This window comes from Budorcas taxicolor, chromosome 1 (assembly GCF_023091745.1).
Source record: "Budorcas taxicolor isolate Tak-1 chromosome 1, Takin1.1, whole genome shotgun sequence".
NCBI classification, from domain to species: Eukaryota; Metazoa; Chordata; class Mammalia; order Artiodactyla; family Bovidae; genus Budorcas; species Budorcas taxicolor.
This window is the reverse complement of record NC_068910.1, coordinates 142,580,661-142,592,803: the sequence shown is the minus strand read 5'-3', so window position 1 is coordinate 142,592,803 and position 12,143 is coordinate 142,580,661. Positions and strand designations below refer to the sequence as shown.

Here is a 12,143-nt window from a genome sequence, read left to right as displayed (position 1 = left end):
TACTATAATAGAATAGATGGGCAGAATTTCTGGAAGAATTTCTTCTGGTTACAGAGAGATCATCAATTACTCTCCTATTGGAGAGTAAATTCTTGTGGTGCCCCATGGCTGATGTTATGACCAAGTTTGACTTCTACAGCTGTTTCCCAGGCAAGTTGCTTCTCTCAACTGTCATTGCAATTACTTTAACTCAGGGCATGACCATTTCTCACAAGGACCATTGCATTAGCCTCCTAACTGAGCTCGCTGTTCCAATCTCTGTCTCTTGTAAGCACTCTCTCACCAATCATGCCATGCTACTAACCAGCCCACTCTGGATACAGTGGAAGGGAGGGTTGGGAAAGAGGATGGGTGAGGTCAACATATATAATCTGAATTTTGAGCAAAAAACTAGGAAATATCATGTAGGATAAAGACAGGCCACCTGGTAGAAAGGGATAGACTGGGAGATTGGGATTGGCATGTACACACTACTATATTAAAATAGATAACCAACAAGGACCTACTGTATAGCATAGGGAATTCCGCTCAATACTCTGTAATAACCTAAATGAGAAAAAAAGAAGCTGAAAAAGAACATACATGTATATGTATACCTGAGCCACTTTGCTGTACATCTGAAACCAGCACAACATTGTTAATCAGCTATGCACCAACACAAAATAAAAATTTAAAAATAAATAAATGTAACCCCTTCCCCACCACTGCCAAAAAAAGACAGGCCCCCTGTTCAGAGTTAGGATAAAAACCAAATCTAACACTTACATCCTTGTCAGTTTTTTGATTGCTCTATTTACTCTCAAGTTTTAATGTTAGCTACAGGGGTTTTCACTGCAAAAGACACCATGGAGATGGTTACCTTTCTATCCTCCCCCAAAACTCTAGTGTCTATGTGACCTTTACTTAACCCACCAGGCAAATATTAAGAATGTCATGGTCTTTACAATAATAGGTAAAATATACTCATAATAAGGGTAAGAGGCATGTCTTTTCTTCTGCAGAATCCATAATATTAAGAGGAGAATGCAGTTAGAATTCCACTTCAGAGTTCAGTAAGTTTTCTTGGTAATATGATCTCCAGAGGTTTCAGCAGAAAAGTTCAGCAACTTCTATACCTTGAGTAAAGAATCATTTAGTCTTTCACCTCTGGGTGGGACATCTTCTTTGATTAAGTTTTAGGAGGGCAACTCTGGAATGTTTAATCATCCAGGCAAGCAGAATAAATCCCATAATCAATGAAATGCAGAACCAAATAGCTTGTTTCCATCTGTCTGACCATCACATGATATCATTGTTTCAAATGGGTTCCAATATTTGAATTAAAATGAATTTTGAAAACCAACCTGACAATTTCTGAGTATTTGTGTCTTAATATCAGAGAGGGCAATGGCACCCCACTCCAGTACTCTTGCCTGGAAAATCCCATGGACGGAGGAGCCTGGTGGGCTGCAGTCCATGGGATCGTGAAGAGTCGGACATGACTGAGTGACTTCACTTTCACTTTTCACTTTCATGCATTGGAGAAGGAAATGGCAACCCACTCCAGTGTTCTTGCCTGGAGAATCCCAGGGACGGGGGAGCCTGGTGGGCTGCCATCTATGGGGTCGCACAGAGTCGGACACGACTGAAGCGACTTAGCAGCAACAGCAGCAGCAGTGTCTTAATATATAAATTAGAGATAATGATATATACTTGATGAGGTGTTAGATGACTAAATGAGATAACATAAAATTCTTAGCAAAATCCCCAGCACATATGACTTTTCAACGCATATCAGTGTCCTTTCTCTGTTCACAGTAGTATTAGTAAGCCAATAGTTAGTTTTTGTTGTTGTTTGTAGCCTCTGCTTTTATTTCTATCTATCCATTTCCATCTCTATCATCATTATTTTCCACTCTCCACCTCTCATTCGCAGGGTAGAGTATGACTTGTGCAAATGAAAAGCCTGACTTGATTAGGATAGATGTCTACTTAAACTCTGAAGGTCACATCAGAGGTAAACACTTAACTAATTCATTTCTACAATGTATCTCATTTATAAGAAAGGATGCACAAATGTGGTCTTTCAAATTCAGTGGTGGATGTTTGTGTGAACTCTCACATATTAGTAATAGTATCAGTTATTTTTTTAATGGGCTTCCCTTGTGGCTTAGCTAGTAAAGAATCTGCCTGCAATGTGGGAGACCTGGGTTCGATCCCTGGGTTGGGAAGATCCCCTGGAGAAGGGAAAGGCTATCCACTCCAGTATTCTGGCCTAGAGAATTCCATGGACTACAGAGTCCATGGGATCACAGAGATAGACACAACTGAGTGACTTTCTCATTTCTCTCATTTCTTTAATAGTGCCTATTTTGTTTGATTTTATTTGACCTGTTTTTTTAGTTGTTTGAATGCTTTTGCTTAGTGATTACTATAGCCAGTAGATGTCAGCTATCCAAAGATAAATCTGATTGTGTGATCTGTGTTGAGGCTTATCTCCGTAATTGTGTGCTTGCTTTAATATCAACTAGAATGCTGAACCAAGCAGTGTTTAGATAAATATGAACAGTTTTACCCCCAAGACTCAAGTTTTGTACCTAGCTCTGAACCTAATAGGAAGCTCAAAGAGTTGGAAAGCACTTTCCAGCAACTGGTTTTCTGTTTTGCTTTCATTTGGTGGTATCCATTTATATTAAGGACAACAATAATGTGTATATCCCATGCATGTAGAATTTCATGCAGTCACATATGCTTATTTGCTGTCAGGCTTTCCTCCTGTGTGCACTGAAACCCATTTCTCCTTTGTAAATGGTAGTGATTTTGTGTTCTTTTTTGGTCATCCTGTCGGTTAAAATTCTTTTACTTCTCCCATGACCCTCCATCAAAAGCAAGTTTCAAGAGAAGATCTGATTTCAGACATTTCTACCAGAGTAAGACATTGCCAGTTACTTTCCTTTGCCTGTTAATCCTTATAGCTTGATCAGACTGCCTACTTGTAATGGAAAGAGGTGTCAGTTGTAGAGATGTTCAGGCATCTGGTCTAAATGAATGAGGTCCCAGACACTGACTGTTCAGGCAGAAGATAGGAAGTTGTTTGTCAAAAGAAAGACATGCATACAGGTTTTGAATGACTTATCACACTTAACTCTTCTGTTCATTTGTAGTGCAGCAAAAAAAAAAAAAAAAGAAAAACCCAGCAAAAATAATCAAACTAAAACCAAACCTCCAAAATAACAACAGCAAGACTAAACAAAACAAATGTATAAATACACAGGCCCAGAAAGGTGAGAGCCTGAGGCTACTCTTGTCCCCTTTACTTGTTTTTCTAATGGAATAAGACCATCCATTCTTATAAGTTTCAGGGGCTGCAATATATACCAATTTCCCCAACTTTACCAATCACACAAGACTCTTTTCAAGCATAACACTTATTCATATGTGACAAAAATGACTGAGCTTTGTGTATATCAACTTTCAATTTCTTCTGGGGAGATGAGAAATCCAGGGTTGCTCATCAGTGGTTTAAAGAATGTCTGCTTTCAAATCAGTATTCCATCTTCAGAATCATGAATAGTAAAAACCCTTTTAATGTAGTGTAGGTTGTCATTTTGAGCATTACTTTACTAGCATGTGAGATGAGTGCAATTGTGCGATAGTTTGAGCATTCTTTGGCATTTCCTTTCTTTGGAATAGGAATGAAAACTGACCTTTTCCAGTCCTGTGGCCACTGCTGAGTTTTCCAAATTTGTTGGCATAATGAGTGCAGCACTTTCACAGCATCATCTTTCAGGATTTGAAACAGCTCAACTGGAATTCCATCACCTCCATTAGCTTTGTTAGTAGTGATGCTTTCTAAGGCCCACTTGACTTCACTTCCCAAGATGTCTGGCTCTAGATTAGTGATCACATCATTACGATTATCTGGGTCATGAAGATCTTTTTTGTACAGTTCTTCTGTGTATTCTTGCCACCTCTTCTTAATATCTCCTGCTTCTGTTAGGTCCAGACCATTTCTGTCCTTTATCGAGCCCATTTTTGCATGAAATGTCCCCTTGATATCTCTAATTTTCTTGAAGAGATCTCTAGTCTTTCCCATTATGTTGTTTTCCCCTGTTTCTTTGCATTGATCGCTGAAGAAGGCTTTCTTATCTCTTCTTGCTATTCTTTGGAACTCTGCATTCAGATGCTTATATCTTTCCTTTTTTCCTTTGCTTTTCACCTCTCTTCTTTTCACAGCTATTTGTAAGGCCTCCCCAGACAGCCATTTTGCTTTTTTGCATTTCTTTTCCATGGGGATGGTCTTGATTCCTGTCTCCTGTACAATGTCACGAACCTCAGTCCATAGTTCATGAGGCACTCTATCTATCAGATCTAGGCCCTTAAATCTATTTCTCACTTCCACTGTATAATCATAAGGGATTTGATTTAGGTCATACCTGAATGGTCTAGCGGTTTTCCCTACTTTCTTCAATTTAAGTCTGAATTTGGCAATAAGGAGTTCATGATCTGAGCCACAGTCAGCTCCTGGTCTTGTTTTTGTTGACTGTATAGAGCTTTTCCATCTTTGGCTGCATAGAATATAATCAGTCTGATTTCGGTGTTGACCATCTGGTGATGTCCATGTGTAGAGTCTTCTCTTGTGTTGTTGGAAGAGGGTGTTTGCTATGACCAGTGCATTTTCTTGGCAAAATTCTATTAGTCTTTGCCCTGCTTCATTCCTCATTCCAAGGCCAAATTTGCCTGTTACTCCAGGTGTTTCTTGACTTCCTACTTTTGCATTCCAGTCCCCTATAATGAAAAGGACATCTTTTTTGGACTAATGCTCAAAATTCTCCAAGCCATGAGATACATGAACCGTGAACTCCCTGATGTTCAAGCTGGTTTTAGAAAAGGCAGAGGAACCAGAGATCAAATTGCCAACATCCGCTGGATCATGAAAAAGCAAGAGAGTTCCAGAAAAACATCTATTTCTGCTTTATTGACTATGCCAAAACCTTTGACTGTGTGGATCACAATAAACTGTGGAAAATTCTGAAAGAGACGGGAATACCAGACCACCTAACCTGCCTCTTGAGAAATCTGAATGCAGGTCAGGAAGCAACAGTTAGAACTGGACATGGAACAACAGACTGGTTCCAAATAGGAAAAGGAGTGTGTCAAAGCTGTATATTGTCACTCTGCTTACTTAACTTCTATGCAGAGTACATCATGAGAAACGCTGGACTGGAAGAAACACAAGCTGGAATCAAGATTGCTGGGAGAAATATCAATAACCTCAGATATGCAGATGACACCACCCTTATGGCAGAAAGTGAAGAGGAGCTAAAAAGCCTCTTGATGAAAGTGAAAGAGGAGAGTGAAAAAGTTGCCTTAAAGCTCAACATTCAGAAAATGAAGATCATGGCATCCGGTCCCATTACTTCATGGGAAATGGATGGGGAAACAGTGGAAACAGTGTCAGACTTTCTTTTTTTGGGCTCCAAAATCACTGCAGATGGTGATTGCAGCCATGAAATTAAAAGACGCTTACTCCTTGGAAGAAAAGTTATGACCAACCTAGATAGTATATTCAAAAGCAGAGACATTACTTTGCCAACTAAGGTCCATCTAGTCAAGGCTATGGTTTTTCCAGTAGTCATGTATGGATGTGAAAGTTGGTCTGTGAAGAAAGCTGAGCGCCGAAGAATTGATGCTTTTGAACTGTGGTGTTGGAGAAGACTCTTGAGAGTCCCTTGGACTGCAAGGAGATCCAACCAGTCCATTCTGAAGGAGATTAACCCTGGGATTTCTTTGGAAGGAATGATGCTAAAGCTGAAACTCCAGTACTTTGGCCACCTCATGCGAAGAATTGACTCATTGGAAAAGACTCTGATGCTGGGAGGGTTTGGGGGCAGGAGGAGAAGGGGATGACCGAGGATGAGATGGCTGGATGGCATCACGGACTCGATGGACGTGAGTCTGAGTGAACTCTGGGAGATGGTGATGAACAGGGAGGCCTGGCGTGCTGCAATTCATGGGGTCGCAATGAGTCGGACACGACTGAGCAACTGAACTGAACTGAACTTAGGTTGTCATTGTTCAATAGTTAGTCACATCCAACTCTTTGCGACCTGATGGACTGCAGCACACCAAGCTTCCCCATCCTTCACTGTATCCCTAAGTTTGCTCAATTTCATGTCCATTGAGTTGGTGATGCCATTCAAACATCTTATCCTCTGCCTCCCCCTTCTCCTCCTGCCCTCAGTCTTAACATTAGGGTCTTTTCCGATGAGTTGGTCCTTTGCATCAGGTGGCCAAAGTATTGGAGCTTCAGCTTCAGCATCAGTGGTTCCAAAGAATATTCAGGGTTGATTTCCTTTAGGATTGACTGGTTTGATCTTCTTGCTGTTCAGGTAGTTAGTATAGGTGGTGGTGGTTTTAGTTGCTAAGTTGAGTCTGACTCTGTGTGACCCCATGGACTGTAGCCCAACAGGCTCCTCTGTCAGTGGGATTTCCCAGGCAAGAATCCTGAAGTGCTTTGCCATGCCCTCCTCCAGGGAATCTTCCCAACCCAGGGATCAAACCCACATCCCTAACATCTCCTGCATTAGCAGGTAGATTCTTTAGTACAAGTGGCACCTGGGAAACCTGGGGCTATTTTTACCTATTCTATTTGTGTGGTGGAAATAATATGTGATAGTGTGCTCATCTTTCACCAACTGCATGTTCAGTGATGTCATGCTGGTAGCTTGGAATTGGTGGCAACAATTATACCATGGAAATAAGCAAGCTCTAGAGATCAGAGTTTGATTTTATTGTTTTGTTAATTGTCCAAACTTAAGAAAGTAGTCGAGGATACGCTAATGATGCAGATTAAGTTTAAAAGTGTGTATGTGGCTATGATATTGTCATAACACAAAAAAGGCTCAGAAAATATATTCTTCCAGTATTCAAAAACTGTTATCCAATTCAGCAAAAGAGTCATCTTTTCACTGATGAATGGATGAAGTCTGGACAGGTGACTGAGGAAAGATGAATGCCAGACAGAGGCTGCAAGGTTGCAGAAGGTCTATCTACATATGAAATAAGGGCATGAAATAACATTAAGCCAGTCAAGGCATTTTCTACTAGTTCAGGTGAGCTTCTTTGTGATGTTCTAAATTTATATAAATATATCGTTCAGCAGAATTGGAAAAACAAAGGTTAGAAGGCATTTGGGTAGAGAATACAAGGAGGATGAGAGACCAAAAGGAGACCAAAAGCAAAATGAGATGCAGTCAACTTCAGCGGGATCCCAGTTAGCTGAAACCATTAAGAATGGCCTAAGAAGGGCTTTCCAGGTGGCCCTACTGGTCAAGAACCCACCCGCCAGTGCAGGAGACAGAAGAGACATAGGTTCAACCCCTGGGTGGGGAAGATACCTCCTACCCTGTAGGAGGGCATGGCAACCCACTCCAGTATCCTTGCCTGGAGAATCCACGGACAGAGGAGCCTGGCGGGCTACAGTGCATAGGGTCACAAAGAGTTGAACACAACTGAAGTGACTTAGCATAGCATGAAGCAAAGAGACTCCAAGTGAGACTCAAGTTTTTAGCCCAGCCGGTTTAGGAACTTTATAAGCCTCTATAGCTATAAAGACAGGATGATGTTTATCTCAACTTTATCTCCTCCTTGCACTGTCTTTCTTGGTCCTTTGGGAAAGGACTTTTAAAATAAATAGTGTGTACCCTTTTAGAAGTGATCCATTAAGCCAGCCCCAAGAGAACAACTTGACACTCTATGGAGTCTCAAAAAGTGTGATACAATGGCAATGAAGTGGCTCTTGAGTCAAAAGTACTCAAGATGTCTTTGACTGCGGTGTTTAGGGAGGTGGGAAGAGATGGGATCTTCACTCCACACACATTAGTGTGAAGTGGTGGTGGGGGTTGTTGTTCTTATTCCTCTTATTCCTGAATGAGAAGACTTGCCTCTAGTGGCTGGGATCAAGTAACTCTTGCTCTTCATCTTCGTGGAAAATACTTTCAGCATGTTTCATAGCCTATCTCTCCTGAAACTCACATAGCTTTTTATCCATGGCTTTAGCCAAATCCAGCTCTCCATGTTGGACAGATAGACAGTAAAATGAGATAAAGTCAAGGAAGCAGCCTAGTGTCATAAAAAGAGTCCTGAATTTGGAATCAGAAAACTTGGGCTTGATTCCTGACTCTGCTGCTTATGATCAGTGTAGCTGGGTGAACTTGAATAGGCTTTCCATTTTTTTAAAATTAGTGAATTTGCTTTAGTACAGTCTTTTAATCAATTAGAAATCCTCTGCTCTTGAAAGAAGCACAGCCACTGTTAATTTTTGGTATATATCATTCCAGCTTTTCTCCATGCATTTTTGTCAATGATTGCTATAATGTTAATAGATAACATTTACTGAGCACTTAAATTGCACTTTGTGATAAGTGCTTTCTATGTGCTTGCCATTATATTGCTATAATTTATATAATTTTTATAATCTCTAAATGGAATTTTTCTTAGGTTTTTCCTCATATTTTTCTCAGTTATCATGTAATTTTTGTAAAGTATTAGACAGTTACTTTTAAACTGTGAATGGCTACACAAGTGTGATGGTTTATATTATTCTTTTAAAATTGAAGTGCCGAGTAAGGGATATTTAGCAGTAGGCCAGAGTAATATTTCACAGTTGGAAAGAGAAATGAAAATATATACGACATTCTCCATTTGTTTTTGACAAAAAATAATAAGTAATATTTATATAATAACTTATAGATTAAAAATTACTCTTCATTTAATTCAATCTTCATAACAATTGTCTTAGGTAGAAACATCATCTCCAGTTTGCAGATGAAGAAATCAAAGGGTAATATATATAAAATATTCAGAATAGCACAGGGACTATATGCAATATCTTGTAATAACTTATAATGGAATATATATATGTATATATATATAATTTTTATACTCTTATCCAGTATAGGTTACTAAACATATGCACACACACACGTATGTATGTATGTGTGTGTGTATACATAACTGAATTACTGTATACCTGAAACTAACATAGCATTATATATCAACTATATTTAATAAAAACATTTAAAAAAGACTAGCACAGCTCTAAAGTAGCAGAGATAGGGCTCCAATGCATTATGCTGTTCTCCCTTTTGCAAAAATATTCTTTGTTTTGCCTTTGTGCTCAGATTCCATGTGTGCCCCTTATCAGATTGTAACTCAATGGATAAACTCAACTCTATTTCCTGGGCTTGGTGGGGTGAGTGGAAGTGTGCAGGGCATTTCTGCTTAATTTAGAATGATTTCCCAGAAGAAATAAGCATGGTGTATGTTCATATAAAAGAGGAGGGGGGCGTCCTGGGAGCAAAGCAATGTTGAGCCCCAGGAGATCAGGAACCATTTCTTAGGTTTAGGGTGCCGCTGAGTTCACTGATCTCCAAAGCAGTGCCTGTGTTTGCTTTCACACCTGAGTTCATATTTGATCCTCAAACAGACCTGTGGGAGAAAGCAAGGCGGAGCTATTGGCTTCATTTTATGGATGAAGAAACCCAAAGATTAAATGACCTATCTAAAGGCAACTACTTATTAAGGGTCACAGGAGGACCTGGCTTCACGGGACCTCTCTCCTGGCCAGGCTGTCTACTCATCACTCTGCTCTTGCTGCCTTTTGTGATTTTTCATCTCCCGACACAGTCATCACCACAGTTTAAACTGGTTAAATGATCTTTGGGCCTGTGTCTTGTTTCTTTGTTGACTGTCTGTTGTTAGCAGGCAGGAAGACTGAGATTTGCTGGGCAGGATCGAGACCTTTTCCTCTTCCTCTCCATACCTTTCTGGCCTTGTGCTGTCCGTTTGATCTTATTTAGTCTTTTCCCCAGAATCAACTAAAAAGTCAGGTACCTGTAGGGAATGGCGGCTACTGCTGTTGGGCTAAGGTTAATGGTGCTTCACCTTGTCATAGTCTAATTAGGAGAGCACTGAGCTAGTTTTGTAATGAAAAGCACTGCTACTAATAATTTAAAAAGTAAAAGCCAAACCAAACAAACCAAACAACAAACAAACTGTGAAACTAGGGATTGCTGAACATTTCATTCATGAATAATAAATGTGAAATGCAAATAAACAACCTGAAATGTATCTCCTACCCAACCCCACTCATTTTTGCATACTTCCGTCTCTTCTAGACTTTGCTGCTCAAAGTGTGGTCTTCGAATCACCCCAACAGCAGCAGCAGTACTTAGGAGTTTGTTAGCAGTGCTGAGATGCAGGGCCACCCCAGTCATGCGGAACCTGAGTCTGCATTTTCGCAGGGTTCCCAGTTGGTTCCTGTAATTCACCTCTGGGAAGCATCAGTCTAGGTCACATTCATTGTCATGCTCTGAGGACATCAGTGGATTCTCGCTGCCTACATGCCCTTCTGTTGCCTCTTTAAGATCTTACCCTGGCTACGAACCTTACACTAGCTCCTCTTCATCCCCTGGTACCGTGCTGTGTGCTCTCCTCTCTCACTTAGGACATGTCACAGACTGAATTTCCCCTTCCAGCTTTATTTATTATTATGCCCCTTAATAAATTCTATCAGTCAAATGGAACTGCCTGCTGATCCCCTAAAGTTCCTGACACAATGCCCTGGCCTCATGATTGTACTCATCCACTTTGCTCTGTCTGGGATGCTCTCTCTCCCTTCTGTTCATTCAGACCTTTCCTGTCCTTCAGAGATAGTATGCCCATAAAACCTTTCCACAGTGATTCAGTGAGAATAATTTTCTCTTCCTTCTCTGTGCTCACCTTCTACAACATAATATAGTTCATTTTGAGGAAAGCACTGCTTAAGTCAGGGCTCACCTTTGTCCAAACCCATCTCTGCCTACCTCTCAGTACTTAGTACAATGTCTGACATGTGGTAGGGCTCAGAATCCAACGTGAACTTGACTTGCATCTAATTTGGGTAGAGACATCTACTGCTTGAAACTTCACTGACACTAGTGGGGTCCATCCATCGAGCCCTGCCTCCATTACCCTGGGCCTCCAAGCAGCTCAAAGCCCAATGACACTTCCTCCATCCTTGGGTGAAAGCATTCAGGCTGAAAAGGGCCTCAAATCTATCAAGATGTTAATGACCAGTGGCAAGACTCTGGCAGCAACAAAAGCACCTCTGTTGCCAGAATCCACTTATCCTGGGTCAGTGTTATCAACAACCACCTAATTAAACATGTTGCTTTTCTCTCTAAATTCCTCCCTGGCAGCAGCATCATTCAGATAACTAATGGTCCTGAGTAACTTGAATTACAGGACAGTGAGGGCATTTAGTCACTGCGGTCACAAACATACTTGCAAGTGTTTTTGTTTTTCTAAGACTGCTAAAGAATTTAGGAGGAGTCAAGAAAGGCCAAGAGGTGGGATAAAGCCTGATACAGCTAAATGCCCAGCTCCAACACTTATTAGTGATGTGACCTTGGTATGTAAGTCTTTTACATCCTCTGAGCCTCAATTTTACCACTTATAAAGTGGGTATGTAAAGAAGGATATTAATTTAAGAATTCAATCATTTAATATATATACAATGCTTACATTAATTTTTTGCATATAGTATGTTCCACTTTCGTGCATTGGAGAAGGAAATGGCAACCCACTCCAGTGTTCTTGCCTAGAGAATCCCAGGGACAAGGGAGCCTGGTGGGTTGCTGTCTATGTGGTCACACAGAGTTGAACATGACTGAAGCGACTTAGCAGCAGCAGCAGCAGCATGTTCCACCCAAGAGTTTGCTTTTATAATAATAATAATTATTAATAGTGACTCATGTATATATACATTTGTGTGTTTACTGAGCTCCTTACATAAGCCAAACTCTGTCCTAAATGATGAATATAAAAAAAAATAAGTAAGACAAAATTTCCATCTTCAAGAAACTCTCAGTCTTGTGGGGAAGGAAAATGTGTAAATGAAACGCAGCACAGTATGGTACTTGCTGGCACACAATCTGGCAAATAATTTTGTGGGAGCTCAGAACTCACTGTGTCTGTATTGTTGACATAGGTCAGGAGAATAACCAGGATTAAGGGAGGGAGAAAAATTTCCAAAAAGATAGGATGGGAAAGAATATCCCAGGAAAGAGGGGCATCTGTGCGATAACTGAGGCAGGCTCAGGGAACCATAAGCAGCTCAA

At 40.5% G+C, this 12,143-nt stretch overlaps 1 protein-coding gene across 2 annotated transcripts in view; it reads left to right on the top strand.

Annotated features, from left to right (window-relative positions):
• TPRG1 (tumor protein p63 regulated 1) overlaps positions 1–12,143 on the top strand; it is a 205,999-nt gene that overhangs the window by 93,136 nt on the left and 100,720 nt on the right. The window lies entirely within an intron of this gene.